We start from the raw sequence: 27,582 nt of genomic DNA, 5'->3' as shown, positions 1-27,582 counted from the left end.
ATAATATGAATAAGACAGGTGTTAATGGCATAAACTTGCATAATAGATTATTAGAACAAAAAGAGTACAGAAGAAATCTCACACATGAATAAACTTCCATGGCCAAACTATACTTGCACATGAATATTGTAATCAATTATGTGGGAGCTATGGGGTATCCAAATGGCAAAAATAAAGACAGTCACACCTCAGAGTTAAGAAAGATTAGAAACCAAAGCATGCAAAGCAATACAATCAAACTTCTAGAGAAAAACACCATGAAATTGTATGTTCTTGAACATGAGATAGGCACAAATTTCTTTCCCTGTCACTAGCCATAAAAAGCAATATACTGGAACTCATTACAATTAATTTTATTAATTAAAATTATTTTGTTTATATAGGTCTCTTAAACTAAATGTGTTTATGAAATATCATCAGTGATAGAGTGAAAAGAAAGCTACACAATGGAGGACAATATTCATAATACACATTTCCAAGAAGGAAAGACTACCCTATCTGAAGTACTCCTACAAATCTGTAACTAATAAATTACAAATAAAGACCAAGAACTGAAATTCGAACAATGTGTAAATATTTTTTAATTGGTATGTAAATATTTATAGTAGCATTATTCAGTATGATCAATGATAGAAACATCCCAAACATCCATCGAACCAACAAATATATTTAACAAAGTGTGATAGGGCCATACAATGGAATATTATTCAAACATAAAAATGAAAGTACATCAGTACATATGCTAGAATGTTATATTAAGTGAAAAAATCCAGTAACCAAATGCCACATAGTATATCATGGCATGTATATGAAATATCTAGAACAGGGAAAAGTGTGGTGGTTGCTGGCTGACAGGGAGTTGGGGAAGGGAAAGAGAAGATAGCTAAGGGGTGCAAAGTTTCTACTTGAAATGAAAATGCTCTAAAATTGCGTTTGGTGATGGTGACATACACCGTGCATACTGAATTACACTTTGAATAGGTTAGTGTATGTGAATTTGTTTCAATAAACATAATTTTAAAAGGTTACATATGATTCCATTTGTAGTATGTATTCTTGAAAAGACAAAGCCATACAAACTAGATTAGTGATTTCCAAAGTTTAAAGAAGGCTGAGTATAGAACATGTATGCTAACACAAAATATTCTGGTATTCGTCAGGTGATTGGACTATTTTAGGGTAATTACAAAAGTGTTCACATATACCTGTGCACATGTTAAAATTCACTAAATTATACACTAGAATAAGTTAATATTCCTATATGTTTATTCAAAATACAAAAATTATGTCAAAAAGAGAAGTTGCATCAAAGAAAAGTCTTTAACCCAACAATTCATTCCTAAAATTACTGGGCAAAATGCACAAAATAAGGATCACAGCATGGGCAGGCAAAAATGGCGCAGACTGAAGTGCTGAGGCTCAGCACAGGACGCTGGAGCCTCACCGGGAAGAAGGTATTCACAGGGGGAGATGACCCTGTGACTTACATAGTAAGTCTAGTGTTTCTTGGGCCAGAGAGTAAGATATCGTTCAAATAATATGCTCAAATTTCGAGCATCAGAGTATGAGAATAATACATTTTTTTGAGAATAGGTTTTGACCCCCTGAATAAAATAGGAAATTTTGTGCCCATACAAATAAACTCAACGTTTGCTTAGAAACTAGGAGGTACTTTGAAACTACCTTCTCACAAAATTCTTGAGCAGAGTTTCTTCACAGCGGCAAACACAACCTTAATCGCAGATATAAGTGACACTGCCAGTTTAGAGACCATTTCTTTTGATGAACAGAAGCTTTTTAGTTTTATGAGGTCCCATTTATCTATGCTATCTCTTAGTTGCTGTGCTGCTGGGGTTTCATTGAGAAAGTTCTTACCTATATCTACTAACTCCAGAGTATTTCCTACTCTTTCTTGTATCAACTTAAGAGTTTGGGGGTCTGATATTAAGATCCTTGATCCATTTTGAGTTAATCTTGGTATAGGGTGATATACATGGATCTAGTTTCAGTTTTTTGCAGACTGCTAACCAGTTTTCCCAGCAGTTTTTGAAGAGGCTGCTATAAAAACTAGCTAGCATTTGTTGCCCTTAACGCAGAGAAACTAAAGCAGATACCTTAAAGCAACTGAGGCCAATAGGAAAAAGGGAACAGGTACTAGAGAAAAGGTTAGATCAAAAAGAATTAACCTAGAAGATAACACCCACACACAGGAAATCAATGTGAGTCAATGCCCTGTATAGCTATCCTTATCTCAACCAGTATTGAGGGGGGGAGAGGGAAGGGGCAGAGTGGGTGGTCAGGGAGGGGGTGGGGGCAGGGGGGAGAAATGAACCAAGCCTTGTATGCATATATGAATAATAAAAGAAAAATGAAAAAAAAAAGTGACACTGCCAGCAATGGGATGATACATTGAAATTATTGATCTGTCAAAGGATGCGCTAAGAACACAGCATCACCTTTAAAATATTCCCGACAATGATGCATTAGCTAAATCTGATCATAAAGAAATATCAGACAAAATTATCCTATAATCTTGAAAACTGCTAAGGTCGTGAAAATAAAGAAAAAAAATGAGAACTTGTTCCACACCGACGTAAACCACTGATACCTGACAGCTCACGGCAAATCACAGACATTATTGGGACAATTAGTCCAATGTGAATGGAACGAAGGTCTGACTAAACAGTCGTCAATGTCAATTTCTTAATTTTAAGAGTTGGATTGTAGCTATGGAGAGAATAGCCTTTCTTGAATTCTTAATTAGTATATTATTCCTTAAGGGATTACTTATGTCAAGAGATTGAAAAAAAAGTTAAAAGCCTAACCATAAGAGTGAATAAATACAAAATGAAAACAGCAAAGTGAATATGATGATTGGTGTGTCCTCTGTGTGGGGCAGAGAGCCAGTTCAGACCACTGGTTGTAAGTCAGTGGTATCATTGTGATGTTAGTTATCCAGATGAACAGATAGCAATTGTCTATCAAATTTTTCTTTTTTTTTTAATTTTATTTTATTCATATGTGCTATCAAAGTTTACTTTCACCCACTTTATGTATTTTTGAATTCTTAAATAAAATAATTTCAAATACATAGAATGTACATGAGGTTTATATATTATGTTTTTCTTCCCAAACCATTTGTGAAAAATGTATAAGCAACTTTACAGCAGGGCTGGAGAGCTCATCTCCAAAGATTCATGGTCCAATCAATCATGTATGCAATTCAAGACTGTGATGTCCCCTGGTTGACATAGGACAAGCTTGTCTGTAAATGGTTGACACCTAGTGGAACCAGTTAGCTCACCTAACTTCACCACAAGAGTATAAAAAAACTCCCCTGGAAACCTTGCTGGGGACTTTCTGGAAAAGGAGATCCTTTGCTCCTCTTTTTAATTGGTTCACAATGTAGAGATGAAGTGAACACTGAGCAACTCAAGAGATGACTCTGGAGACTGAGTCTGGAAACCTACTAAGCCCTTAGCATGTCAGGTTTTTTTTTTTCATTTTGTAACTGCTGTTCCATAACTTATGCTTTCCATATGTTCTATAAGATTTTGTATTTGAAAATTATCTGACCCATGTAGCCATTATAGAGCAAAACATATGAATAAGTATCAAAGAGAAAATGAAAATTGCCAATACACATAAGAATAGGCATTCAGCTTCATTACTAGTCAGGAAAAGGAAAATTAAAACCATAAAGAGACACAACTCATATACATCACCGTGGCTAAAGCAAAGAAAACCCCCAGAGCAAACTGAGAATGTCTATTGATGGCAATGATATGGAGTAACTGTAATCTATTACACTGTTAGTAGGATGATAAATGGATACAGTCATATTGAAATTCTCTTGAACAATATAATATTTATTAATTCCTCTAAAATGCACATGTTTTTAATTAATGAGAATATTGGAATATTCTTGGTATATATAGATCTTCATTTTAAAGTCATTACAATGTCATTGTGAGGAAAATTATATCCATTAATTTTGTTCTCCTACCCTGGGAAACTCTATCATAGAAAAATGACATATTTTATGTCAGTTAATATGACATAAATGAAACAAGAATAGAAAAATGAACTCATTGTTATTCCCTAGGTAACCTGAGCCTTTATTTCTATAATGTCATTTTCAGTAGTACTCATTTTCCATCTCATTTATTTTCACAGAATACTTCTGTCCTTTTATTACCATTTCTAAATTTAGTAGCAAAACCATCAAAAGTAATTAGGACTTAGCAAAGTCATATGGCTTATCAATGAAGGAATGGAAAGAATTAAGGATGTGCTATCCTGAAATATGCTCAATTGGTGCATTGCTTATTTGAAGCTAAAGTCACTTGAGGAAACTTAACTTCAGAAAGAGCCATTTGATCTGTATTTTGCTATACACAGTAAGTCATGAACACTCTTTGGGAAGGGACATCCTTCATATACAAAGGCAGAAAATAGCCTTGATTACCAGAGATTGGCCATTGGGGCTACTGTGAATCTGAGTAAATGAACTCTGGCATAACTGATCTTTCACTAAGTTTCTACATTACCCACCACCCCAAATTCTGCCATCTCTAGAATTTTTGGATCTAGTCCAGATATCCACTTATCCTGTTATTACTTCATAGGTCTGTTGCTCTTTGTCTAAAACGTATAAAAGGTCATTTCTTCAAACTTTACTCTTTCACGAAGGTCCTGATGTACACATATAAATTGAATAAAACTTCCATTTTGTCAGCTGTTATATTAATTGGGTTCCAAGAGTCAGGCAAAGAGTGCACAGAAGAACTTAAGTGTTCTCGCTTTCCTCTAACTAAGGAAGTCTATCTTCTGAAAACAATTCTAAAAGTTTTGATGAATATGTTTGCAATCTTTTGTAATATTTATAAATACATAATAATATAGCTTTATTTTATTATGTTCATATTTATGCTCATATCTTTTAAGAAAAGACATATGCACAATTTGTCGCAATAGAAAATATTAAGAATCCTTGGAATGATGACTGAAAGAAAATTTGTTCCCTTGTCTATCTTATAAATGATCAGGCTGGATCATGGAACAATTATGATTAATGTTTTAAAATTTATTTTCAAAGAGAAGGAAGGAATAGTAAATAGTTTTAAATCATTTAAAGCCTGACATTGAAACCAAAGCCATAGTTATTACCAGGATCAAAGTATAAGAATATTATCCATTTGGATATTTTGAAGTTATGAGATTATCTCCTGTGTTAACATAGCTATGTTTATGATAGGAGAAAGCTTAAATAACCTCTATATTTTCATCTCTAAAAATAATGAAGAGACATGACACAAACTGTGTTTGCAAAACACACATCCACAAGAACTTATCTCTAAAGTATACAAATAATTCTTAAAGCTCAACATTAGGAAAACAAACCTGTTAATGGATGGACAAAAGATCTGAGAAAATACCTCATCCAAAAAGATACATAAAGTCAAGAAAGCATATGGAAAGATTTCCAATGTCATTCATCATGAGGAAAATTCTAATTAAATCAATAATTACTTATCATTGTATACCCCTTAGAATTGTTCAAATGCAGAAGCCTAGCAATAGAATTGCTGGCAACTCTCTAGAATGTTATAAACTTTCATTTATTGCTGGTGAGAATACAAATTGTTCTGAACACTTTGTAAAACATTTTGACAGTTTCTTGTAAAGCTACAAATAGTCTTAGAATGTAAATCACTATTTGAATTCCTACTTTTTTATTCAATTGATTTAAAAATTTTATGCCAATACAAACTGCTGTACAAAAATATCTACAATAGATTTAGTAACAATATTCATGTATCTAATTTATTGATAACTTTCCCCAAATTGCAAGAAATAAAAATATTCTTCAAAAAATGAATGCATAAACTCTGCTTCATCCTTACACTGGCATTCTATCTAGTCAAAAAAGGGAATTAACTATCAATCCAAGGAGGAATCTTAAAAGCACATCACTAACTACAAAGGCAGTTTACAAACAAGGCACTGTACTATCCTTTTTATGTGACATTCCAGAAAACAAAAAACCTTTAGAGATGGAACAAACAAATAAATCAATGATTTCCAGAAGGGGACAGAGTGTAATAGTGGCAAATGTGTAATATTGCTGATTGGGAAAACTAATCTTTATATTAGAAATGGGTACATAATCCTATGCATTTATAAAACTTCATGTAACTTTACAGAAAAAAAGAGTGAATCCTAATAAAATTATGAAATATATTAAAATAAAATTTATGAAATACATTAACCATGGACTGTGATAAAGACTCTATCTGTATTGAAAATCAACAACATATCCTCACTGAAAGATATGGAGGAAAAAGTTAAATAAGTGAATTTATAAATGAGTGCATCCTATAGATATAAAGGTGCACAGCTAGTATTATGCTCTGTATTGTAGTTAGTAGCATAATGTCCAATCGGGTATGGGTTAGGAGCCCTCACTCCACTGTACTTTAATACTGGGACTGCAAAACTAAGAACTTTGATAACATATTGTTCACTTTTTGAATGAGAAGTTATAGATTAGCAGGAAGGAAAGCTAAAATGGATTTCATGCTCTGAATGAAGTCATTATGAGTTCATATTTAGCTTAATATACACGCAACAGGATGGATGGATACATAGATGATAGGCTGTAGACAGATAGATGATAGATAAATATAGATAGATAGACAAATGATAGATGACAGATATATAGTTACATGGAAAATAGAACATAATAAACATATGTGAATTAAAATTTATTCTGTACCCATATGCTTCTTGCCATCTGTCCACTGACTGAGAAGGCAAGAAGTGATGACATCCCAGTAGCAATGGCCAGATTTCATATCTTTGTGTCTACTACCAATCCCCAATAAATGGATCTCTGGGAAAATGACTTATTATTACATTCACTCTTCCTTCCATAACCTACTTGCTTCATACCTATTGTGGTTGACCTCTATGTCTGTGGTATCATGTACCAGTACCAGCATTAGCTTTCTTGATGCTGGGGAATAGACACAGGCCTCTGTGCATGCTAGGTGAACACTCCACTAGTGCTCTCACAAGTCAGTGTTTCTTTTCGTAATTTTGCAACATGGAGCAGAGCGTGAACTTCAACCATCAGTCAATTGCCATCACAGTATTGCACTGCTTTTGTTTTGTGTTCATCCTGACTGTTCTAGGAGGCTCAGATGGTGATGTTACCAGGAACAGCTGTGCCTCGGTGGCATGTTTCCTTCCACACGCAGCATTAGAAAACTGTGGCCATTATGCCCACTCATTCCTGCCTTCCAGGTGCCCATGAAGGATCTGGCTGGGGAGAAGGGAAGAATTGCCAGGTACATATGGCCCACACCCATGGTCTTTGTTTGGGGATACCTCTGTACACAGAGAGAAGGATAATAAAAAATAAATGGAAAGAAGAAAAGACTTGTACCTTCATGTTTCAGGTTGTCCATTGGCTGGCAGAGGTAGGAGATGTCTTGAAATTAGGGAGAAGTTTCTTGTGCTATCCCTACCTCATTTGGACATTATTTTTTATACTTTCTGCAGACAACCTCTCTAAATGAAATTTTCATATGTAAAGATAGAGTAATAAATGTGAGCTAGATCAATGTGTTGATTGAAGAAGTTGCAGGGTTATTAGTGGCTAATGATCAAGTGTATGGAAACAAAAGTTATTTTTTAAATTCTTGTTCTTGTCACATGTGATAATTAGGACTATGGAGTGACTATTGTTAAGGGATGTGTGGATTCCATAAAACCCAAGAAATAATTATTCTTGTCAAGACTGGTTGAGAAACAACTGAGGGGCAGACAAAGGAATTAAGCAAGTGGAGATGAAAATGTCTCCCTTATTAATGATAAAGTTGTTAATAAATATATGCTTATCATAGACAGTGTACACAAGAAAGTGTCCACTTTGGACAACCTGAAACATGAAGAACAGATCTTTTCTTCTTGCGCTCTTATCACCATCCTTCTGTAGACCAGGAAAAGCAGCTCTCCACAAACCCAGTCTCTCTATGGTGATTGAGCATGACTGTAGAATGATGGAAGGAATTCAGTAGAATTCAGCAGGAGGATGGATTGATGTGGCAGAATATGGTTACCAGATAAGACAAGTAACAAAGCCACAGTCCTGCCTCTTACCTGCATGAAACAAGTGGGGAAATGATAGTTTACTTGTACCATCATAAATAGTAGATTCACCTTCTTATGAAATAAATATACAATAGTCTTATTGAGATATAATGGCCATGGAAAAAATTTTATGTGTGATGTCTACATTTTGGTAAGTTTGGGTATGTGTTTACAACTGCAAAGCCATCACCAAGACCACCTCAAATACTTCCTTGTCTCTTACTCTCATTTGCCCTTTCCTATATCCCATCTCTAGGCAGTCACTGATCAATACTGATAGCTCACATTTTCTTGAATTGCATCCAGATGGAATTATACAGCAGGTATTGCAATACTTTTCTTTAACTCTGTGATTATTATTTCCCCTTGATTAATTTATACTTATAAGATTATAAGATAAGCCTTTTTAGTGTTGGTGATATTTGTCTCTCTGAAAGGTATTTCTCTGATAATAATATGGTAACTCCAGCTTTTTTTGATGATGGTGATATATGTTTTTATTCCTTTCTTTGAGTCTTTGTCTTTGTATCTAAAATGATTCCTTTGTAGGTAGCACAGAGTAGCAAGCAGCCTAGCATTTAATCCAAACTTACTACTTTTCTCTAGGATATTTAGACAATTTAAATATAATAAAATTATTCCTATAATCTTATTATTTCTTTTCACTTCATCCATTGTTTTCTTTGTTTGATGTCTAGCTCTGTCTACCTTCTACTGGATTAATTGAAAAATTCTCATGACTTTATCTTTATTATTTTCTTTTTTGTTTAATTTCATTGACTTATTGACTATAAGACTTTATTGCTTTATTTTAAATGTGGTTTACACTTATATATGTTTACAGTATTACAGTGTGCCTTTATGTGACATTACCACTTCATATATAAGTATGAAAACCTAATCACAGAGTACTTCCATTTCTCTCTTTCTTGCCTTTCTATCATTGTTGTTCATTATTTTATTTCTACATGTGTTACAAAACATACAGTACATTGCTATCACCCTGCTTATCTTTTAAAGAATGTTAATAATTTCTAAATGTTCACCATATTATTTCCTTTTTTTATAGCCAAAAAATCCATTGTATGCATCAATCATATTTTGTTTATCTATTAATTAATTGAAGGATATTTGTGCCGTTTCCATATTTTGGCTGTTATGATAATATTACCAGAAACATTCAAGTACAAGTTTTTGTAAGGAACTATATTTACATTTCTCCTGGTTGTATGTTTATCTACCTTTTTATCTATCTGTCTGTCTATCATCTGACTGATCAGTTACTTGCTAAATATAAATATAGAGAAAGATACAGGTACAGATATGGAAACAAATAGAGGTAAATACCTGAGAGTGGAATTGTTGGGTCACAAGCCAACCCTCTGTCTAACTTTTGAGAAATCTGTGACTGTACTGTTTCCTCTCATTTTCAGATTCTGAGTGCTCTTCTAGACCAGGCTTCAGCCTTGCTTTATAAAAATTGAACAAACATTAACATTTCTACAGCATAAGGCATAGAACTAGGATTCCCTAAGTTCCCTTAAGTTTCTGCCTAAGAACACAAAAAGCTTTTACTGCTTATTCCAGCCAACTCCTGAAGGTCAGCCCCATCTATCAGTCTACCTGGCAGGAACTAGTGTTGGGAAGCAGCAGTAGACAAACACAGACGGCTTCCACATGGAAAATACATCTCTTGTTTTGAAGCTTTTTACTTCCTACTATGCATTAGTTCTTGCTGTCCTCTGTCCCTACTACCTTCTTTTTCCCCTTTAATACTTCCAGTCATCTCTATTCAAATCATAGCCAAGATCATGCATTTTATATTTTCTCTTCTTTATTGCAATAGTATATTTCTGATTAAATGTGTCTTTACCACTTAATTTGTATCTTAAATATCTCATAACAAAATGCCACAGATTAGATGGCTTAAACAACAGAAATTTATTTCTCAGGTATGGAAGTGTAGAAGCCCAAATTCAAGGTGCTGGCATAAGTGTTGTCTGGGTTACAAATGACTGCTCTCTTGTGTCCTCACATGGGAGAAAGAGCTCTTATGTCTTCCACTTTTTAGTATGTAACTAATTCCATCGCCACGACTCTACCCATATGTCTTTCTCTAAATATGGTCACCTCACTAAGGCTCCACCTCAAATACCATCACATTGGGCAACAGGGATTCAACACACAAATTTTGGGGGGATCAGCATTATGTTCATGGCAAATAACGTGCTGCTATCTCTTTGACACCACCAATAGTTCATGAAACATTAATATCTCCACTCTCCAACACTTCCTATTATTTTTTTCTTGTTACAGGTATTTGGTATTAGTTGTATATAAGTACTATAATTTGACCATACATGGACATCATAGTTATTTCCAGCTTGGGGCTACTATAAGTAAACATACTTATGAACAATGATGTACAGGTTTGTTTGTGAACAAACTGTTCATTTTTCTGAGAAAAATGCACTGGAGTGTGACTACTGAGCCTTATGATCAGTGTTTTTTTAAATTTATTTATGTTTTGATTTTTTTCCTTAAGAAACTGTCAAACTATCTTTTGGACCACTAAAAAATCAATTCTTTTTCTCTGAATTCTCATGAGCATTTTGTATTGTCACCATTTTTAATTAGAGCTGTTCAAGTAAGTGTGACATGTTATGTAACTTTTTCATAAAAGTTTCATCTTGAGTTCAAGATGAAACTTGCAATCTGTTGTATTTATTATGAGTAAATGATAAATACTTGTTGTTTCCATCATTCATTCCACCTTCCCCATATTTTAAGGTTTTTCATTTAATTTAATTTTCTGTGGGGAAATTCCTTTAGGCATTATTGTAGGTTTTATCATCAGTGACAAATTCCTTTAGTTTTATGCATGTCTTGATTTCTCCATCATTTCTGAATGGTGTCTTCATTAAGTATAATTCTAGGTTGACATTTCTTTTCTTTCAGTATTTGAATCATGCAGAATTGCATCTTTTTGGACTATATACTTTTTGATGAGAAAACCACTACTATGTGAATTATGGCCTGTTCAGGTAATCTGTCTTGTTTCCTTGCTGTTTTCAAGGTTTTTTATTTCTAGTGTTCAGATTTCTGAATATGATGTGTTTCAGAATATATTTCTTTGGGTTCTTCCTGTTTGTAGTGGACTTAAAGCTTATTGAATTTGTTGCTCTATGACTTGCCAACTTGGGAACATTTTCATCCATTTTTCAACTGTTTCCAGTCACATCCTTTTTTGCTTCTCTTTTTTTTCTTAACCTCAAAGATATTTTGTAATATACCAACTGTAACAAAGATATCTTCATATCTTTTTCTATGGTGTCTCTTCTTTCTGCTTTTCAAATGTGGTATTTTCTGTCTTCACATTCAGTGATACATTAATCTATGTTTTCCATTCTCCTGTTCTGTCCATCCATTAAAGTCTTTTTTTATTTAATTGATGGTAGTGCTTTTTAAATAATGGAATTTCTACTGCTTGTCCCTTCATCTTTCATTTCTTAGCTATAATGTGCCATTTCGTCACCAGGACTTTCTACTTTTTATTTTTTCAGCTTATTAGCAGTTGTTCATTGAGTATTTTTACTATAGCTGATTTAAGATCATTGAGGATCAATCATCAGTGTTATCTCATTCTTTTCCTCTGTTTATGGTCTTTTCTTATTCTCATTCAGACTTTTCTGGCTGTGGTATGGCAAGTGATTTTCTAAGATGAATATGGACATTCCTGAATATTGTGTTATGAGAGTGAAGGTCTTATTTAAACCTACTGCAGTTGGCTTTGACTCTATTCTGGAGGGAAATAGAGGGCACAGCTTCATCCCTGCCAGGTGGGATGGCTCCAATTACTTCTCCTGATATGGCCTCCTCCAAATCCATGGGGGAGTTAGATTAAAGTCCTGACTGTCTACTTAGTCTTCTCTGACATCACCCCTCAGGAGAAGAGGGGCTCCTTGTGGCAACAGAAGCAGTGAAAGGGCTCACTGTGCATTTGATCTTATTGATACCATGGAGATGGTGTTTTTGTTAGTGCCCAGCATGGGTGAAAGTTCTGTTTCCCTCCTGGCCCTTCCTTGACACAACCTCCATTGGGCACACTTTTACTTTCTTGAAAAGTTCATTGTTGTATTTTTGATCTGGAATGTCTCCCAAAGGCCCATGTGTTAAAAACTTGGTCCTCAGCCTGGTGTAACTTCCAGTAGTGAGGTCTAGTGAGAAGATTTGGGTCACTAGGGTGTGCTCCTGATGCAGACATTGGGCATTGACTATCTTTCTCTGTCTTTCACTTTCCATCTGTCATGAGGTGAGTAGCTTCCTCTGCCATGTGGCCCCACAATGATGTGTTGCTTCCATACAGACCTCAAAACCTGGGTGTTAACTGACCATGGACTGACAGCTCTGAAATTATGAGCTGAAATATATTTTTCCTTTTTTTGAAGTTGATTATCTCTGGGATTTTGTTCCAATAATACAAAAAGTAATTAATATATTCAATGAGTTGTTATTACTTCCAAACTAGGGTCTTTAACATTCATATTCTCTAAATACTAAATAATTCTTTCTATAGAGCAAACTATAGCCCTCAGGTGAAATTCAGTCCAAAGCTTCTTTTTCTTTTGCCTGCAAGGATAGAAAAATTACTTTTTACATTTTAAAGGCAATGTTTTAAAAAAGAGATATATGTCTGAGGCTTTTGTCCCTTGCAAAGACTATATTTATTCTTTTATTTTATACGTTATTTTTGACCCATCTGCCTTAGAGCAAAAGATAAAAGACACATATACAAAAAAGCACAAACACCTCAACCTACTTCATACATATAACATTAACATATGGTTCTTGGTCTCTAGTCAACTATAGTTCCATAATATATGACAAATATAAGCCAAAGTTAATATGCAAGAGTCTACTGTCTCTCATTGATTATAAAAGTCAAAGCCAAGTGGATACAAATAATACATAAAGCTCAGGCTCTTAGATGTGGGAATCCTAGAGACAGATGCAAACCTGATTTGTCTTTCACCATTCCCCTCACTAGCTCAACCAATGTGACCTTTGCTTCCCCCCACCCTCTCTGCCTTCCAGTTTCCTCTGTGATGTAAAAGATCTCCAGATCCTTGCTTCTCTGTCCCTTTGGGGAAATCCAAACTGAATCACCAAGATTCCTTTATTCAGACTTGGCAGGTAAAGAATAGCTGAATTCAGAGCCTGTTGTAGCAGTGGATAGTAAGTAATAATTATGCACATGGGAGAATAGGGAAGGCTAACACAGCTGCTCTGAAAACCCCATCCTTGAAATGCCACCACATCATGTTACATAAGAATAGCTTAGAACATATTTATATATGTATTACCAAAATTTGGCTTACATACAAGTAACTTTGCATTTTGTAATTGATTTTCTATCTGGTTCTATCAAGTAGAAAGGGCTTATTAAAAAATAAAACAAATTTACAATATATTTACAGGTAAAATACCAAGGCTAAACCTCCTGGAACAATGAACAGGTGCTTAAACAATGAAGGAAATGAAAGTACAACAGATTATGCTAGAGAGAGGCTTTAATGAGGGGGAATGGGAAGGACAGGGTAAAGGAGGGTGACTGTGGTCTATGTATTTTCTATACATGTATGAAGGGGGATGGGGAAGAGGAAGAATAATTGATGAGATGAACCAAAGCAAGGAATATTGCATGCATATATGTGGAAATGTCACATAAAAAACCCTGTAAAACTATTATATACTAATAAAGATAATAAATCTTTTTTAAATTTTTAAAATAATTCTCCTGTTGACTTAAGATATTGAGCATATAATTTTGACTATTCAACTCCTATTTTGGAATATGTTCTCATAAGTGAAAAATAATTAGTTGTTTACTAAGTTATTAATTATATAACTGAGACTCCTTAGCAAAAAATAACTCATTTACTTTGATTTGGATCTAATTGGCTTGATCCACAAAAAAGAGTTTAGGATTTGCTCTTAATAATCATAAACCATAATGACATTCCTATTTCCTTAAATATGCTATCCCTTCAGGGAATGTCCACAATACTGTATTAAAACAGGGACTGGAGAGCAAGCTAAATGCAAATTCTGAGATGAAAGAAGTTTGCTGAAGATGTAATTCTAAGCAAGGTTCCAAAATCAGCCCTACCAATAAAACTGATGCTGCTCTCTCAAACTATGAAATCTGCTATAGACAGAAGGGTGTATTCTCCCCAAATCTACATGTTGAAACCTAACACCAAAGGTAATGGTATTACGAGTTGAGGTTGTTAGTAAGTGATTAGGTCATCAGGGCAGAGTCTTACAAATGAGATTAGCACCCTTGCAAAAGAGGATCTGGAGATTCCTTGAGCTTCCACCACATAAGTTGAATATACTAGAGGACATTCCTAGAGTCATCTAAGAATAAAGATGTGGACTCTCTCTAGATACTGAGTCTCCTGGTCCCTTCATCTTGGACTTTTCATCCTCCAAAACTGTCCAAAATAAACTTATGTTGTTTATAAGCCACCCAGACTATGTATGATATTTTGTTATAACAACACAAATTGACTAAAACACACATGGGTTCTTCTGTACCTGTTTTTCCATTGATTTCTGAATGTGGTGTTGAAGGGACAAAATGATATAATCATTGATTTTTCTCACAAAAATCATAAGAAGATTCCTAAGAATCTTTCGGTAAGAATTTATGCAGAAATAAGGATCTATTGATTTATGCATAAAGGTTGAATCAATTTTATAAAGAAACACAATTATATATTTCATTTTTGTCATATTTTTTCCCTCTGTAGAATTACTTCTGTTGTTTTTCTGAATACTGCTGTTATTCCACTATCAAATGCATTGTTGATATTCTCCCATAGGTCTATGATGTTGCACCATATTATAATGATTAGTATTGCTTCTGGGAAGGTGGGGAGTCCATGGAAGTAAGGATGGTCAAGAAACAGAATTTGTTGAAGGCAAATGATGCATTTGACATTTGGGAAATAACATGAAGGACAGGATGTTGAGTGCATTTCACAGTTGAGGAGATCTGGGTGCTATATTAACACTACCATGAGCTGGTGGTGTTAACATGCTTGGTCAAGTTGCTCCATTTCACCTTCCAGTGACTTACAATTAGTTTCTGAATACAGCAACCTGATTAAATACTGAGACTCTGCAGTCAAAAAACCCTGGGTTTGGAGCTACCAATGTTAACTACAGACTAGGTTTTTTATAAAAAAGTTGTTATTAGCCTTGCTGTAATAGGTTTTTTCTTTTTGAAAAATAATAAATCTTTTGTTGGGCCTGACACTTATAAAATTCTCAATTATTTTAAATAGGTGGAATGATCATGTATATCATTACCATTATCTTAAGTTTGATTTCAATGTGTTAAAATTTTAAATAATTTCCTAGAAGGAAATTTTAAAAGACATGGAAGTAAGGAAAGCAATTTACATATAAATTATAATTGGGTTTATTATGTGATCTTTCACAGAACAATGTAACTTTGTCTAATAGTTAAGCTATGAAAATAAAATATATATCATGTAATTTCAATGTTAACCTAATTGCCTGAGTAGACCTCATGTCCTTTTTCAACTATTATTTTCTATTGAATAGCTCTGTTTTAAGGCTCCTCTTTATGGTGGGGAGCTTTGGTAGGAAGATATGTTTATCTAAAAAAATAGTGGAAAAAAGCATATCAAACCAAGTCAACTGAAAGCATGTAGAGAAAATATCATTAAGAGAAGCAATAGAAATAATGGAATTTCTGCTACATCTCTTGGCAGCACATTTCAACCACAATTAAAATTAGTTCCTGAAAGTAATTTAAATTTATATCATGTATCTTCATGCAAAATCACATATTCGTCAAGAAAATTGTGATTCCATAAATTGTTAAGTGAATGTGTGTGTATTTGAGAGTGTTGTGTGTAAGCACTTTAAAATCAATAGATTAGTATATGAGTTATGTTTATGCATATCATTTAACTTCCTTAGCATTATTGTGTGATATGCTGCTATAATGGAATCAAGATGCTAAAAGCATACTAAATATTAGAAACACAAATAAATAAGTTATAGTAATGGAATTATTTAAAGATTATTTAAAAATAAACTTTACTGAGAAATAAATAATCTAAGATTTTTCGTAATTTTACCATAAGCTTTCTTTTATTTATAAGGAACTATAAAAATTGTTAACTACAGAAATCATTAAAGAATCAGTGTATTACTTTAGAGTTATGTTTTACCACACAGCAAAAATCATCTTTGTCATTATTGAAAGAATTTTTTAAAACAACTATAAAATATATGAATTTTTCACTGAAACATTTTATTAATAGAGCAAATATGTTAAAATATTTTAGGTTGTGAAAAAATGTACATGACATAATTAATCAATCTAATTGTTTGTTTCTTAGTCTACATTCCAGGGCTGGAAGCATAGCTCAAGTGGTGGAGCCCTTGCTGAGCAAGCACAAGGTCCTGAGTTCAAACAGGAATTTCACCAAAAAGTAATGCTAAATGTGCCTCTCATTAGTGTTGAGTATATTAACATTGCACACTCATTCTCTTAAATTTATCATGTTGAAAGCTACAGTTGTGTGCTTATAAAGCAACAAATTCCCATTCCTTCCTCCCTTAGCTCATGTCAAGTACCATTGGACTTTTCTGCCTATGAATGTAATTATTTAGATAGAATGTAATTACTTAGATATCTTATATAAGTGGAATCATACAATAGTTGTCTTTTTCCATCTGGCCTATTTCATTTAGAATAAAGTCACCAAGGTTCATCAATGTTTTAGCACATGCCAAAATTTCCATAGATGTTAAGGCTGAAACATATTGCATTGCATTTATACATCACATTATGTTTACCTGTTCATCCATTGATGGACACTTGGGTTGACTCCACCTTTTAGCTGTTGTGAATAATGCCTCAGTGATTGTGGGCACACAGATATTCTTCAAGATCCTGATTTCAATGATTTTGGGCTTAGTCCCTTGAGTGAAAAAGCTGAGCTATGCAGTAACTCAATTTATCACTTTTTGAAGAACCACCAGACTGCTTTCCATATAATCTGCTGCATTTTACTTTCCTGCCAGTCAAGAATAAGGGTTCCAACCCACATCCATACTAAAATTTATTAAACTATTTTTAAGAAGCCATACTAATGGTAGTGAGATGGTATCTTGTAAGCCATTTACTGGTGGAACCTGGGTGACTGAAGCCATAAAAGATGAGAGGACTACTGAGTCCTGCTCAATAGCCACTTTAATGAAGCATCCTTTGCTTTTTATAAACTCCTTTTACACAGAAAGCATTTGGTCAGAAAAAGCATGCCAAGTATTAAGTGTTAAGGTTACATTAGCACAAGGAAGCACAGGTACAATTAACTCTTCGTTATGTCTCCTTTAAAATGGGAATAGAGAAGCAGGAGAAGCACATGGTCAGCATAACTTTCTTATTTACATCTGAAGGACATGAAACCATCTGGTAACCTTGAATACTGTTTTTCTAGATGTCTGGCTTTCTCACAAGGCCAGATAACAATGCACACAAGCAAGGTCTGGTCTGAGGCCTTTGCCCCAGTTCCTTGGAGCTTTCTCACAAGGCCAGATGCAAACTCACACAGGAACAGTGTGATTCTGAGGTCTTTGCCTCAGTTCCTTGGAGCTTTCTCACAAGGCCAGATACAAACACAGGCAAGGTCCCACTGCTGGCTCCAACAATTCCCCCTTTTTTATTGTTTAACCATAGCAATCCCAATGTGACCATGGCTACAGAAGTTTTGTAAGAATTTAATTGTTGTTGGAGACAGGATTATCCTATACAAAAAATGACAAGACAAACAATAAAAGTAATACTGTTTCCTAATAGACTATGCATAATGATTTTAAGCCAAGACCTAGGATCCATACTTTGTAAAGTGTCTGCAAAACCTTTTGCCAAGCCTTCATAAGAAATGCCAGGCAACTTACCTCTGAATGTGTTAAATATGTCCCTTTTTAATTCTTTCACATCTAAGGTGATATTACCTCTAATATCTTGTAAATGGTATTTTATTTGTTCACAACTCTATTGGGAAGCATTCTATTTTGCTGGAGTAATACAAAACATAGTAACATTCCAATCACAAGAAAGCATTAGTTGATGTTGTATGCTAACTCTCTGATCCCCTAGCCATGATACAGCTTGTTGTAGGTCTCCTATTTTGTTTTCTATCTCTTCAATAATTTTAGATTGGGTAGTCCACAGCATGTGTGATTGATTTTGCTATAATTTATTAGTATGTAGACATCGAGGATTAGCACAAGACAGGTGAGATCTACAATGTAAAGGAGCAAATACAGAACAAGATTTGATTATATCATAAGCAGTATGAAAAGGAATTTTATAATGCACATGCAATCTGTTGGCATTAGTATGTAAATGCTGATGTTCTTTCTCAGGGGAAGAAAACAATGAATATGTAAGTTTATCTGCAACATCATTTCCTTGTACTAGAGGGCTGGGTAGATTAGAATGAGCCCTAATATGAGTAACATATATGGGATAAGTACAGGTTTGCATTAGATGTTGCAATGTGGATAATAATGTTTTCATAACTTTATAAGTAGTAGAAATAAGGGCAGTTTCAATAGCAGGAAAGAGTCCTACTACATAAACTGAATACAAGACAATATTTAATGGTTTATCTGTCATTTTTTGCAATAAATAAATCAGAACTGCTAATTCTACCTGTTATACAGAGGAATAATTAATTTGAATAGTTTCATGTAAATCAGGTCCATTTATGCCTCCTTTACCAGAAGATGATACATCTATATAATAAACTGAAGCATGAGATATAGGATTTAATTTTACTATAGTGTTAACAATAAATGGAGTTTGTTTTTAAAAATCCCACAATTTACCTGTTGGGTAATGATTACCTATATATCCATAATAATTACTTATACTATTACTTAAATTATCATTAAGGGGTAACAGATTTTCAAACTGTTTGTTAGTGAGGGGTAAATAATGAGTTGTGAATCAAATCCCAAAATCTGTAGGCATCTTGTTCTTCCCTGTATAATTAAGGGGGATATTAAATTAATATATGAAGTTAACACTTGGCATCTTTTTGTTTTAAATATAACTACTCTAAAGGAGAGTTCTCTTGGGCAAAAATTCCTGTAGGAGAATGTGGAGAAAGAAATATTAACAGGGAAATAGGTTTTAAAGAATCAAATCTTGTTAGAAAGGCAGTCTGTAACCATGAATCAAAAAATTGTGATTCATGTTCAGCAGCAAGTTTTAAACTCCGAGTCCTGTCCAAGGTGATATCACCTTAAGGATAGAAAACAAATTAGTAAGTGTATAATTTTGTATACCTAAAGAAGGACAAAGCCAATTAATGTCTTCTAGTAACTTTTGAAAGTCATTTACAGTTGTTAATGTGTCCTTTCAGATTTTTGAGGACGAATGGTGAGTTGCTCAAATGCATGACCTAAATATTGAAAAGGAGTAGTAGTTTGTATTTTTTTAGGAGCTATTACCAATCTTCCTACTTGTAAAGCTTTTTGTGTGGTTTTAAAATTTTTACGTAATTGTTTAGAACATGCATGAGAAAATAAAATGTCATCCATATAGTGGATGATATATGCATCAGGAAATGTTACTGTAATATTTTCCTACAAAATACTGACACATAGTTGGGGAGTTAGTCATACCCTGTTGCTGCACTGTTCATTGATATCTTTGTAAAGGTTCTTGCTGATTTAAGCTAGAAATGAAAAATGCAAACATTTCCCTATTTTGGGATATATAGATATAGTATAAAAGCAATCTTGTAAATCTAAAACAGTCAAAGACCATTCTTTAGGAATACATGTAGGAGTAAGCAATCCAGGTTGTAAAGATCTCATAGTTACCATAGATGCATTTACATTTCTTAAATCCATAAGAAGTCTCCATTTTCCAGATTTTGTCTTAATAACAAACACTGGAGAATTCCAAGGAGAAAAGGAAGGTTCTATATGCTTGTGTTCTAATTGTTCTTGAACTTATTGTTTTAAAGCCTGTAATTTTTCATTATTCAGGGGCCACAATTAAAACATTTGGCTGTTTTTTGTTTCTGTATTGCCATGGTTTCTAATGCAGGAACTCTGGCTTTATGTTTAAAAGTACCTACATTATGACAGGCCTTTAAATAGTCCACAATATTGCCAGTGTCCTTAATTGATCAAATAAGACTTTAGCAATTCTCATTAGCATTATCAAAAGCCAATTGATGCAGTAAATTTTTTTTGTGTTTGATCTCCTCTCACCTGTTTTTCTATGGACTCTTCCAATCTTCCTATAAAATCAGAATAAAGTTCTGTTGGTCTCTGTTGTATTTTTGTTTAGCTGCCTTGATGTTCTTCCCTCATATTAATTTTGTCCCAGGCAGCCAAAGCAACAACACACACATGAGGCATAGCAGCAGAAGGTATATTTTTAACCTGATGGGTTTGTGACAACCAAGCACCTGTACCAGTCAGCATCTCATATGAAACAGCCCCAATATTGCCTTGCTGCTCTAAAGCTCTAACTCTTTCATGGGCTTCATCAGAAAACCACATTTTCCATTGTAAAAACTCTGGTGATGGTAATGTCATTTTTGCCACAATATGATAATCATAAGGAATCCACCCAACATCATTGCTCCATCCTGCCAAATATTCTCTACAAAAAGGAGAAGCAGGACCATAAATTACACAAGCCTTTTTAAAGTCTTTTATAAGATTTATATCTAATCCATTATAAGTATAATTGATATTCATATTAAACATAACAGCAGTCACAATTCATGTGGCCATGAGAGGATGGTAATGTGAGCTGCTCATGAAGGGTCATTCTTTTTTCCTAAGCCCTTGTAGGGGTGAATATGTAAGTAACACACTTCTTCTTTAATGTTTACCCTTTCAGGATGTTCATTCCAATCCTCCTCTGGGAGAGGAGGAAAAAACCAGGAGTCTCTTTTGGAGGAGCTGTTGCCATTGCTGGCGCTGCAAGCAGTGGTGGTTTATTTTCAGTTTCCAATGGCACAGTAAGGCCATGACTAAAGCATCTTTTACTTTCCTTAGTGATTTTCTCCATATCTCCTATATCATATTCATGAAGGAAGTCTACAGTATCTTTTTCTAAATTTTCTTCCCTTCTCTCTCACCTAAGTATAAGAATTACAGATTTAACCAGTGTTCATGTTATCCAAAAATGAACAGGTATCTTTTCTCCCTGTCTCTATGCCTTTTCAACAGTTTTACATGCTTGCTCCCAAACTTCTTTACATAAAGTGCATGCCTCAGGAAACCAAGGACTATACTCATAAATTAATTCTAAACAGACTTTTCACTGCTGTTTGGAATCTTGAGCTCCTCCTTGTAATAAAAAATGATGCATGAGTAAAAGAAAAGGCTGGACTCTGCACTGATTTTGTCCTATCTTGGCTCACTTACCTCCTTGTGTGAGGGTCTTTGTGTCACTTTCAATATTCTCCTTCAGGTTCTTGTTTAGGCACCAACTGTAAGCCATTTACCAGTGGAACCTGGGTGACTGAAGCTGTAAAAGATGAGGGAACTACTGAGACCTGCCCAATAGCCACTTTAATGAAGCATCCTTTGCTTTTTATAAACTCCTTTTACACAGAGAGCATTTGTTCAGAAAAAGCATGCCAAGCATTACATGTCAAGGTTAAGTACAGGGAAGCATAGTTACAATTAACTCTTTGTTATATGTCTTCTTTAAAATGGGAACAGTGAAGCAGGAGAAGAACACGGTCAGCATAACTTTCTTATTTACATCTGAAGGACATGAAGCCATCTGGTAACTTTGAATTCTGTTTTTCTGGATGTCTGGCTTTCTTACAAGGCCAGATACCAACTCAAATAGACAAGGTCTGGTCTGAGACTTTTGCCTCAGTTCCTTGGAGCTTTCTCACAAGGCCAGATGCCAACTCACAAAGGCAAGGTCCCACTGTTGGCTCCAACAGTATCTCACTGTGGTTTTATTTACATTTCCCCAACTATCAATATGTAGAATATTTTTCATGTTTGCATTGATCATTTTCTTCTCTTCTTTGGAGAAATTTTTATTCACAGTCTTTGACAATTTCTGAATTTGGTCATTTGCCTTTTTGTCATTGTATTGTTGTAGTTATTTTTTACATTCTACATGTTAGCTCCTCATCAGATGTATGACTTTCAAATATTTACTCTTGTTATGTAGGCTACCTTATCTCTGTTGATCATGCCCTTTACATAATCCAATTTATCATTTTCTTGTTGTTGCTGGCACTTTGGAAATGACATCCAAAAACTCATATTCAAATCCTATGCATGAAACTTTTACCTGATCTTTTCTTCTAACAGTTTTGTGATTTTTAGCTTTTAAGACAAACCCACAGCTAACATACTCAATGATGAAAAAGAAATCTTTTCCTCTCAGATCAGGAATAACACAAGGATATCCATTTTGACATTAAGAAGAAAAATTAGTCAAGAAAAATAAATAGAAGCTATCCAAATTGAAAAGGAAGGAGTTTGCTGATGACATGACATGATCTCATATGTAAAAAACATTTAAAAATCTACCTGTGTCATGATGGCTTTGATTTATAATTAGTTGATATAATCCTTTTGATCAATAAACAATGATTGGCACAAATCACTAGTGAACATCATCTGGGATAATATAAAATGACCTCATTATTAAAATTAGCTAACTTAGAAAAAATATAGCACTCATTTTTTCCTGGCCCTTAAAACACGTCTATAAAGTTCAATTCTATAACTTATGATGAATGAATGGGACTCATATTGGGGTCCCTAAAAACTTCTTGGGCTTGATCTATGGATTTATTTTACTCTGTCAGAGAAAGTCTCACTTAAATTTCCATGACCCTTTTAAATAAATTCTTTTGTTTTTATTTTTCCTTCAAGTTTTAGAGTGTAATAATAGAAGGTGATCAAAAGGAGTTTAAATGAATTAAAGGGGAAAAAAAGCAATCATTTGTTAATCAATTAGCCCTGATATTCAAGAACTTCACTGAACTGCTCTCTAAATGAACACTATGATACTATTCCATGGAATTTTTATTATTTATTTATTAGTTCTGAGTTCATAACATGTGTTGCCAATATGGACTTAATAGCAAGTAAACAGAATCTTCCATTGAGACATTATGGACCAACTGGTATAGAGCAATTTGCTACAGCTCATTCGATTTTATCAACATGGGCATGATGGCAGGTACATGTAATTCCAGCCTTCAAGATGCTGAGATTGGAGGATCTGGAGTTCAAGGACAGCCTGGGCTATATAGTGAGACCTCACCTAAAAAAGTATAACAATTTTGGTTCCATTAGCTAGTGTACATTTTGTGGATATTATAGCTCTAGAATATTTGTGACTGTGATTGTCAATGAAATAGATTTCTGAATAAGACAAAGAGATGTATTGTTTTTCATTCTAGTAATGCTTAAGTAGCTACTGTTATAAATATGATACTTAATAGGTATGAATATTGATTAGGGTTCCATTGTCTGATTTAACAAAAAGTCTAGTTATGCATAAATTTCTCTATGTAATTATCAACTAAATGTATCATGTAAAATGGATGTCGTATATGAGCTTGCCGCCTTTCATTCCTTCATTATTATAAAGCAAGTATGGAAATAATGCGAATATTTCTTTGCAAGCAATCTCAAAATTATTTGGAGTCAAAAACTTTCTTGAATTAAACACTTTCATAATAATAGTGAAACTTATTTGTACCATCTGCATATTCATGTATCTTGTTGCCTTCAAATTTCTGTTCTTTTTGTTAATTGAATTCTGCCAGACACAAAATGTAGAATCTTTAGCGCTCCTTCATGAGGTCATAAACACTAGGACAATTAAGTTAAGCAGGACATCTGGGAACATGAAGAATGTGACAGGTGATCAGAATGCTCTAAGAAAAGGGGAAAAATGAGAAAGATTGCTAATGGTTCCCATACACACTTATTAGGTGACATAAAATTTAAATAACAACCAGAATGAAAATTGTTTCCTTTCTTGGCTCTACCATACAGCATTTGGTTTTATATTTTCATATCTCCCACAAGATTTTGAGCTAGTTGAGAAAAGTTCTGTATGGTTTTCCTTTTCTTTTTTTTTTTCTAGTACTGGGGCTTGAACTTAGGGCCTTCACCTTGAGACATTCCACAGGACTTTTTTGTGAAGGGTTTTTTCCAGATAGGGTCTCATGGAACTTTTTCCCTATGCTGGCTTCGAATCATGATCCTCCGGAGAAGCTAGGATTACAGGTGTGAGTCACCAGTGCTTGGTTTGTTTTTGTTTTTGTTTCTTTGTTTTTTGCTGTGACTCACAATGCCTGATACAAAAATGGCTACTCAAGCACTATTTACTGAATGAATGAATTAGCCAAGATTCTGCTAGACACATTTCCTACTGGAAGGACAAGCACTGGCCAATCAGAAATAATAAGCTATTTCTAAATCCTTAATGAGGGAGAATCAGCAGTTTTCAAAATATTCTTTTAAGGGTTGTAGGCCACTAATTTGGAAGAATGTTTCAATGTTATGCAGTATAAATGACGAATATGCCCCTTGGGATAAACGGACTACCCTGCATAACTGATAGAATATCTCAGATGCTAGAACAAAACTAGGAGTATCATAGTTTGACATTTCCCAGATAGAATTAAGAAGAAATCTAAGTATTAATATAATCATATCAAACCTGAATTACACACACAAACACTGCCATCTGTACCCAGTCTTTTTCTCTTCACTGTTCCTTCTATTATTTGATGTGGACAATATGGTTTCAACAGTGGTGATGGTGACAAGAAACATGACAATGTTGGTGATATTTGTGGTGACTTACAGAAAATTAGGTTAACTTTGATAATGCACAAATAATAATTTCCCCTACTCTTATTGAGAGAAAGTTTACATTAAGTTTTCTGTCTCTCACATGCCACAGTTTGGTCATATTAAGTTTAAATTTAGGAATAATCCAGAAGAACAAAACAGTGTAGAAAATTGAAAATCAAGGGCTTACTGTCAGCATAAAAATGTTAGAGGAATCCTTAGATGATCAGCAAAACCAACAGGAATTCATTACATTAGTAAATTTATCACTACTCAGGAGTTCACCTTTACTACTCGCAAGGCTGACAACTTGATTTTATTCAAAAATATTTCCATGTAGGACTAAAGTAAATCTAATTCTTTAACCTGTAAAGTGAACTAGTGCATCTAGTGATTTAATAGGAAGTGTGTCATTGCTGTATGGGCTAACATTCTCATGATGGTATAAATAGTCCATTTTTTCTTTCTCTTAAAAGCAAAGTGTCAGAGGTGGAACAACAACAAAACAAAGGATTTGTATACATGTGACCAGTTAGTCACAGAGGCAGGATATGGGGCCTCCAGCCATACAGACATGAGTTGGAAGCTCAGTGAACATGGCAAGGTTGTTTGTGAAATAAACTAAAACAAAATAATTTACAGAAAGTGTGGGTCACTTTACAATATAGATTTAAGAAAGCCTGGCATGTAGAGTGTACAGAAAATGTGGTCTTCCTTCTGAGACCAGAATGCTAAAATTCTCAGAATGCATGGCCCTACTTGGGAAAAAGTGATGATCGTATGGTTTATTTTCCTTCCTTTTCCTTTTATTTATTCTTCATTGTTTTTGTTTTTTAGTTGGTTTGTTTTGTTTCAATTTTTAACAAAAATCAGATTAACTTGTTCTTTGGGAATGTCAGTAATTTTAACAGTTCAATTATCAGGTCAGAAATTTATCCTGTAATCATAACATAGAGCTTCATTTATTTTATGTTTAAAATGTCCCGTTCAAAATGCAAAATTATTTCCAAGTTTCCAATGGGTACCTCTTCAAATAGTAGCACCATATATGTATCTCTATTTAATCCTAAAATCAATCATTAACACATTCCATATTACTACTTTTTATATAAGTGTGCCTAAGTGTGATAAAATAGCTTAACTCTTCCACTTTAATAGATCAGAACACTGAATAAGCAAAGCACCAAATGCAGATGCTATGGGAATTGTAATTCATGTTTTCATAATGCACCACATGTTAAATTCATAAGCAGGCCTTTAGTTTTAATGCTCTCACCTTTAAAACTCTTTAGGAGTTCTGGTTCCCACTGTGCTGGCATTAACTTTTTTGCTACTGTAAACAACCAGCACAGTGGATAAAATACATGACAAACCAGTTTTGGGGAATCAGATGAAGCACAATACAGGACAGTGATGTGAGAAACAGGGCAGAGGATTGAGTAGAACCCAGGATGCAACTGTTACTATTACTGTTGCTTTCTGCACCTGGAGAAGGCACAGGAAGGGTCACCTCAAATATAGAGAAGGTCTGAGTCAGAAGGAGCTTTCTGGGAGGAGTCAGAGAAGAGACATGGAATTTAGTTGCCGATCCACATGGAGTAAGGAATCATGCTGAACAGAAGCCCAGAAACCTACACATGGGATGCCTAAAATTCATGATGTAATACTACCCCCATAAGTAGATCTTCATTGAGGGACCAGGTCACCAGTGGCCCAGGTGAGTCCTGCAGTCTGGGAGAAGTTTGTCCTCTGGTGGGCGAGGTCAGGTACCTTGTGAAAGGCTCTGCACACTCAGTAATTTCTACATGTTCCCTCCCAAAATCAGCTGAACCACAAGCCCTGGTTGTTGTGAGTCTATGTCACCTCACTTTAAGACAAGTCCTGAAATATAAATTCCCATGTAACCAACTAAAAATGTGTAATAGCTTTGTCTGTAACTACCATCCCCTTTTCAGTATTCAGAATTTTTTATTTAACATCCTGCTCATCAGATGTCTCTGATCTATGCTAAAGCAATTCTGCTTTCATTTTGTCTTTCTGCAGACATTTTAGTAGGAGAGCCTTGACCCATTTTTTATTTTAATCTACTTTTCATCTTGTTTACTAGCATATAATAGATCTTCCTTAATGAATCCATATTGATTTATAATAAGTAGTATACTTTTATTTTAAATATAAATTTTAATTTGTCAGGAGTCTGATTATTTTTAAAGGAGTCTCCATGAAAATACTTCCTTTCCATTATGTTTCACAATGGACATGAACCTCAATATGATATCTGAATTTTGGCTTAGTACTAAAAATTCCTGCACAACAGTCACACACAGTGCCATTCCTTGTCACATTATCTGTGAAACAAAGTAATTATGGAAATTCTGTTTTCACCTATGCATAAATTCCCTAAGTGAGAGATAGGTGCCTAGATTTCTGCCATGATAAGGTTGTGTTTCATAGGAAATATTAGCATATTTTCTGAGTGTTATGTGAACAGAGTTT

At 34.3% G+C, this 27,582-nt stretch overlaps 1 pseudogene; it reads left to right on the top strand.

Moving 5' to 3' along the window:
* The first annotated feature begins 1,394 nt into the window (after positions 1–1,394).
* The window catches only part of LOC109703200 (eukaryotic initiation factor 4A-III-like), a 41,781-nt pseudogene continuing 15,593 nt past the window's right edge, over positions 1,395–27,582 (top strand).

Source organism: Castor canadensis, chromosome 15 (genome assembly GCF_047511655.1).
Source record: "Castor canadensis chromosome 15, mCasCan1.hap1v2, whole genome shotgun sequence".
Lineage (NCBI taxonomy): Eukaryota > Metazoa > Chordata > Mammalia > Rodentia > Castoridae > Castor > Castor canadensis.
Note: the sequence above shows the minus strand (reverse complement) of the source record. Positions and strands in the feature narration are given on the sequence as shown.